At 50.3% G+C, this 7,316-nt stretch overlaps 1 long non-coding RNA gene across 1 annotated transcript; it reads left to right on the top strand.

Moving 5' to 3' along the window:
* The first annotated feature begins 306 nt into the window (after positions 1–306).
* LOC120103552 (uncharacterized) lies at positions 307–4,449 on the top strand. Its single transcript, XR_005506030.1, has 3 exons — positions 307–888; positions 3,031–3,155; positions 3,239–4,449. It is a non-coding gene; the product is annotated as an uncharacterized LOC120103552 (long non-coding RNA).
* Positions 4,450–7,316: the final 2,867 nt, after the last annotated feature.

The raw sequence follows: 7,316 nt of genomic DNA, 5'->3' as shown, positions 1-7,316 counted from the left end.
GCATCATTTACTTCCTAAGCACAAGAACTTTGGAATCGTAGCCAGTTCTCGGCTGTACCATCGTGATACAGCCTGCCTACATCTACAGTGCACCCCTAATGGGCTTCTGAGAGGAGTCAAGGGATCATGTAAAGGACTTAGTCTAGCACCTGAGAGCATAAATGCTCAAAAGTGGTGACATAGAGTCCTTACAACGTGCCATCCCTTGGAAAGGACAGCAGAGACTGCTCACACAAGCACTGCGGGCTCATCTCTTACCCTCATGAGGCCCCAGACACCCAGCCTCAGGCCCTGGGGGCTGCAGAGTCCAACCATGCGCTCAGAGAAACATCCCTGGCATCCAGAGATTTGCCAGCACCTCCTGCTGTTGGCTGCCACATTTGGAGCTGAAACATAAGCATTGTGGCTTACATCACTGCCCTCTGGGCAGCACAGTTGGTGTGACCCTGCCCACTCTCCCTCCTGGTCACCAGCATACGGCAACATGGGAGGGGAAATGAAACCCCAAGAGGGGTGCCATGGTGTTTTCCTGTGTGTTCTCTATAGAGGCTAGACCTTACCTGATAAGTATCCAAGTGCTTCCCAGGGCTTTGGGTGAGAGTGTCATTGTCCAGGAATGTTGGTGACTGAAGCTAGATAGTGTGGCACTTCCCAACCTCCCTCCTGCTCTATCTTGGCTGAGTTCCTGCCATTCTCATGCCAGAGGACATCACTGCCCTGACGTTGCATAAGGACAACATGGGGGGGGGGCACAAGACCATTGGCTTGTTTCTCTTTTGACTTCCCAATTCAAAAACCAATAGTTTCAGGGCCCTGGTGACTTTGTGCTTGGTCTACTCCTGTGGAGAGAAACTCTAACCTCCTGGGGTCTGTTGCCAAGACATCAAGGTAAGATTTATGGGAAGGAAAGAGAGAGGGAGGGAAGGAAGGAAGGAGAGGAGGAAGGAGAGGGTATGGTGGGTCAGATGAGAAAGCCTTGACTTTATTGCTATGACCTAGCCCTGTTCTAGAGGGAGAACAGGAAGAGCTGGGTGAGAATCCCATGCCTAGCACTAGGGTGCAGGCTGCATGGAAATTGCCAAAGGTGCCACAGTCAAAAGCCATCATCACTGGCAGCAGGGGTGGGGGGAGGTGGGGGTAAATGGCACCCACTCACCTTTGCACCTTTGTCATCTCAAGCCAGTGTGCACACAGCACTGAGGGTCCCATTTTTTCTATGAAGGAGAGGTAAGAGGAAGGGGAGGAGGAAGAGGAAGAAGAAGAGCAGGAGGGTAGGAGGAAGAGGAAGAGGAAGAGGAGGGGGTAAAAAATGACCGTGTCACTCTGGTTCCATGAATCTCTGGGAGGGAGACATCGTTTCTGTAGATGTTCCCAGTGGAACCTGAGTAACATAAGCCACCAGGGCTCTGCCAGCAGCAGCTCTACCCAATGGCCTTGGTTGTTTTTCTGGCCGTGGGGACACCCACTGTCACGAGGGCGAGGGGCTGTTGTCTGCCAGGCCGTGGACACAGGCCCACACTCCCCGAGGTGTGAGGGGTGGAGAGCAGTGATAGATTGCTCTCCGGGATCCCTGCCCAGGGGTCTGGCACAGCTGGAATGTCCTTGGCCAGGTCTTTGTGAGTAGCCAGTCAGGAGATGAGTCTCATGATCTGACAGCTTGGGCTTGCTGGGGGATTTTTTTTCCTCAGGTTTTAGAGTCATCCAGGGTCATTTGAGTGCCCTTGCAGCTCTTGTTAAATCCCCCAGGATCAGGTCTGAGTTCCAATTGTTCAGCCTGTGCTAAATTTGTTTAGCCTAAGTGGGCATACCCCAGGAGTAAATGTGTCAACGCTGCTCCAGTGCCATCTGTCACGGAAGGGGAAGTGCAGGCAGAGAAGAGGTAGCCGGTGTCCTCCGAGCACCTCTCACGTGTTTCCCCTTTCACCCTTGGCCACAGTGGATTCACTCCCGGCTCACGCACCTGCTCTGGACTGTCTTGTAGCAAACATTTACTATACAACGCTCCCCACCCCCACCAAATCTGTCATACTCAAGTGACCTTATTCCTGCAAAGCGTTCCCTGAGACCCAGCCCATTTCAAACACCAGAGAACCCACAGAAACCCAGTTCTATTACTATGACATAATACCATGACCAAGGTGTTTTGTTTTGTTTTGTTTTGTTTCCAAAAGGGGGTTATTCGGGCTTTTGGCTTCAGAGGGTTGGAGTCCACATGGTAGAGCAAAGATGTGGCAGCTAGAACTGGTGAGAACTCACATCTCCATCCCCAGGTGGGAGCTAGAGCTAACTCAGAATGGTACAAAAAGCTTTAGAGACGTCAAAGCCCACCCCCACGGATGTTCCTCCTCCAGTAAGGTCACCCCTCCACATCCCCTTGTCCCCAGACAGCCACCAGCTGGAAACCAAGTTTTTAAACATATACTCCTTTGGAGACCAATCTCATTCAACCCACCACAGAGCCCTTCTCTCTGTCTAATAAGTGATGGTTAAGCCCCTGGGTCAGGTACCACCAGTACAGAAGGAAACAAGATGTCTCCCTTTCCTGCCTTAGTGAATGTAAGAAGATGCACGTGCTGATGAGCAGGAAGCTGGGGGCAAACACCAAGGGCTAAAGTGGAAAGGCCAGTGTAGGTGGGAAAGCAGTCGTTTCAGGGGAAATTAGCAGATGCAAGGAACCTGGTCCAGACAGAGGGTGACATCTGCTCAAAGAAATCACTAAGCTTGAGACACTAACCCCAACTTTGACTGAGAGACAGACAGTCTCAGAACTCTGTGTAAAATAGATTACTGGAATATTTTATGTATGTAAATATGTGTGTAATGTTATATATAAAACATATAATATTGTATGTATGTATGTATATATGTATGTATGTATGTATATATGTATGTATGTATATATGTATGTATGTATGTATGTACGTACGTACGTTCTTGGGATTGAACCAAGAGGCCTTGTGCATGGTATATGAACACTCTGGCATGAACTCCATCCGCAGCAGGTCATTTGATTTTTAAATGTCTTGGTAGATGGGCATTTGCATCCTTCACGATGGTTCACTTCCTCCCTTCCAAAGCCAAGTGTGAAGCCTTCAAGCGAAGGTCTTACTTTGCTCATTTGTGTCTGCAGCGACAGGCCAGTCAATGGATCCCAGGTGGGTGGATGACATGTTTCGTTGGTGCTCAACCTCCAGAGAAGATTTCAGACCCATCTCCCTTTTCTCTTCCCTTTCCAAAGGGGAGGAAGGAGCTCCAGTTGACTCCTTCTCGTGGAGAAAGAGTATGGAGATCTGAGAAGCCAGAGAAACTGCCTTGATCTTTGTCCTGAGGTAACCTTGGCACCCAAGACACAAAGTCCAAAGGCCTGGAACTGCTTGGGGTGCCAGTGCCTTTCCAGATGCTGGCGATGCCAAGGTAGTACTCCGCGAGACCAAGCACCTTTTATGGCCTCATCCGAGTCTTGGACATGAGCCTTAAGTTTGTCATGGACTTCTTACAACAATTTACAAATGGTCGCCCTGAATGCAATACTCCCGGTTAAAACAGGTTAAGTCCTCTATGCCATGAACAGAGTGTGATCTGTGGCAAAAAGCATCCCTCACGGGCGTCTTTTTCTATTTCAGTTCACTTCCGGTTTCCGCATTAGGCACAGGGAGCCCGGAAGAACAGTACAGCCCTGGCTTCAGAGAGCTACAAAAAAACAAACAAGCTTGGAAACAAATAAATGGTTCAAAGCATTTTAATTGCTGTGGTGTGAACATCAGTTCTATCTGTTCAGACAGTGACTAGTCTCTCCTGGAGGTAAAGAGGTGTGGAGATCAGGAAGTGATCCACTGGGGAGGGAAAGAGATCTTATCAAGTTCCAGGTGAGGGAAAGGGCCCGTAAAGTAGGAGTTCTGTTGACAAACAGGCAATGGGGCTTGAAGGTTTAATGATGGGATCCTGAGTCCCACAGGGCTCGAGCTGCTCCGGAAGGCAGGGCAAAGGGAGTTTGACCATGCTTACCCCATGCCCCGCTGGGGGCGGGTGTCAGGCTGCAGGACACTGCTTCAGGGGTGGAGAAGCAAAGACTGAGCTCTGGACACAGCTGGAGCTGGCTCAGGGGTCCCTAGGCCTGTAAGGAGGCCGGGGGCCGTCGGTTCTCAGGCTCTTGGGTGCCGCAGAAGAGCTGAGAAAGGAGTGGGGGCCTGCAAGGATCTAGCCCAGGGCAGAGGGGAAAGGAGGAGGCACTCCAGCTGCTCCTGCTGAGGAAGAGTCTTTGGCCTGATGGGTAGCGGGCTTGGACTTGGTGGTCTCCGGTGCTGGGAATGCAGGGAGGCCTCCTGCGGGACTGTGTAGGCAAAGGCCTTCTCCCTGGATCCCCAAGTCCGATCCCATAAAAAGAGGCAGCTCATGGTTTCAAGACATTTATTGTCATGGCTGGAAGTGGATGAGTAAAACTGTACCCTATTTCTCAGAGTGGGCCTGAGATTAAATACCTTTTGCAAGGAGGAGTATCTGGGAAAGGAAATTCACTGGCTAAGCCTCCAGGCCTTTAAGTACCTCATTATAATGGAGATCTGTCTTGAGCCTATGTGACCATGGGTCACATCCAGTACCTGTGAAGGGGGTTAGGGTGTTGCCCTTATGTGACTGACTGATGGTCACAAATCTATGGAGGGTTGTGGGCTAGTAACTGGCCTGGTTTCCTGGGAGTCAGGCAAATCTCCTACCATCCCTTTCAGGGTCTCTGGGGGTTCAAACCTCCTCAACCTGGAACTAGGGTGTCTTTCACTGTCCCACAGGGACTGGGAGCAGAAGTCACACCAGCTGTCAGGATATCTGCTAAGTTTCGAGTATCATAGGCTGGGACAAATGAGCAATGTCAGGTCTTGGCCTAGGGATGCTGGGTTCATGAGCTTTGAATTGACCGTTGGCATAGACAGCCCCTGAAGGGTTGTAGGTAAGGCACAGGGTGGTAACGTCAAGTTTACTTCAGGGAAGGGTTGCTGAAAGGGCAGGATGGAGACTAGAGGAGAAAGAGTTCAACCCAGGAGACCAAGAAATCAAGCCAGGCACAAGAGAGGTCGGTCACCTGGAAAGAGAATGAAGATTCTGTAGACAGAAAGCAGTTGCATTCACCAGGAGTGAAACGCTGGCTGTGTGGTGGAGCTGAAGTAAAAACAGTCTTCGGGTTGCCTGGGAGTGAATGAGGAAGCCTTTCGTGTCCTGCAAAGGGCAGTTCACAGTGTTGATATACAGACCAGCCCCAGGCAGTGGCCACATGCCGTCTGCTCGGTGGAGTGTGCGGATGGACTTTGGATATGCATCGAGGGTTTTTCTCTGTGTGCACGAAGACATGCGTGGTGTGGAACACAGTAGGAGCCTGATGAAAAGGACTTCGCTCATCTGGTCATATTAGAGCCAGACCTGGAGACAATGTGTAGGGTCACCTTCTGAGAGCTCTAAAAGCTTCTCTTCTCTAAATTAATCGCAGAATCACCCCCATCCTGCTTCATGCAGCTTTCTCTGACTCAGTGTCCACGATTCTCCTCGTCTTCATTATCCAGCTCTGATTTGATGCAAATTTTGCCAGACTAGGAACTGGGTACTTGCTGTGTGCACTCCACAATCAGGGAGACTGGGTTCAGTTATGAAGGCACTGATGGCTTTTAGAAGCCATTCAGGGCTGGAGTTGGTAAGAGAAAGAGAGGAGCTACCTGGGGAGAGGTCACAAACTGTAATTCAGAGGAGCAGATGAAGCAGTGGTGTGTGTGTGTGTGTGTGTATGTGTGTATGTGTGTGTGTATGTGTGTGTGTATGTGTGTGTGTATGTGTGTGTATGTGTGTGTGTATGTGTGTGTATGTGTGTGTATGTGTGTGTATGTGTGTGTATGTATGTGTGTGTATGTGTGTGTATGTGTGTGTATGTGTGTGTATGTGTGTGTATGTGTGTGTATGTATGTGTGTATGTGTGTATGTATGTGTGTGTATGTATGTGTGTGTGTATGTGTGTGTGTATGTGTGTGTGTGTATGTGTGTGTGTGTGAAGGCATTCAGTGCCTGCATCTCCTACCTGAAGACAGAAGTGAGGCCCACACTGCTTCCCTAACCCTGATTTCTCTGTAGTTTTTCTCTGATTTCCTTTAGAAAAGTCAGTAGGTTTTCCTGTCTCCCTCCCTCTGTCTCTATCTTAATGCAATGCCTTCTCCGGGGGCGCCGCAGCCATCTGGATATCGTCCCTCTGTCTGGCCACCTCATCAACTCACCATCCCTTTTATAATCTCATCTGAAAACACAGCCTTTCTCCTTTGCTTCTTAATTCCTCCCTCCTCGCACCGCTCCTTTCTCTTTCCCTGAGACTTTATTATGACTTTACAGAACCCCGGGGGATAGATTGCCTAGGACGCATGCACTGTAAAGTAAGTGCATATGGCCCATCTCTCAGCCGTCCAGAGCTAGGCCAGCTGTGCAACCTCACAGCGCAACAGCTTCGGAATACTGCACTGGCTTAAAAGCCACCCTGTTACCCGCAAGGACCTCCATGTTGTGCAGTTAACCTTAGATGTCTGTGACTGAGACGGTAGTAGGCTCAGTGGTTAGCAAGGCCAGACCCTGACGAGGTAAGCATGAGCCCTCCTTCAGCCCAAGAGGAGATCCGATATTAACTCCACGCAATTGGGAGCTTCCTGACATTGGTGTCCCTGTGGTGTTTCATAAGCCCTGACAGCTCCTTACCATTGTTTTAGGGGAAGCCTGCACCCCATTGCCCTCTCTGGAAATGAACACCCTGTCCCTGCTTTGGGTCTTGTCCCAGGATGAAGGAGGGGGGATGAATGCACATAATCAAAAACCTCAAACATGACCTGAGAGAAAAGAGTGCTGCGCCCCTTCCAAGAACCCTTCGCAGTTCCTTTTAATTAGCTTATGTTGTGTTCCTCTCGGGTGGGAGCAGCCCAGGGTCACCTGTCAACAGCTCTATCTATAGCAGAACCCCCATTGCTCACCCTGCCATCTCTGCTTGCACAAGGCTTGCTGACCCTGAGGCTCAGCTGTGAGAATCAATCATCCCCTTCCAGAATTCATCGTTCAGCAGCTACGGGGCCTCAGCTATTTTTATCACCCCCCCCCCAAGAAGCCGGTGGCCAAGGACGTGCCGGGATACCTTTGCTAGGGGTGTCGCCCTGGAAATGAGCGGTGGGAAGTCATGGCAGATGAGCTTCTGCCTCAAAGTTAAATCCAAAGGGCCTGACCTGGAACAGGACTACATTTGATCTTCTTCCATTGTGCAGCCTGCCCCAGAGGCTTACTCAGGGGAGACAGATGTCTCACAGAGG

Source organism: Rattus norvegicus, chromosome 6, assembly GCF_036323735.1.
Source record: "Rattus norvegicus strain BN/NHsdMcwi chromosome 6, GRCr8, whole genome shotgun sequence".
NCBI lineage: Eukaryota > Metazoa > Chordata > Mammalia > Rodentia > Muridae > Rattus > Rattus norvegicus.
Note: the sequence above shows the minus strand (reverse complement) of the source record. Positions and strands in the feature narration are given on the sequence as shown.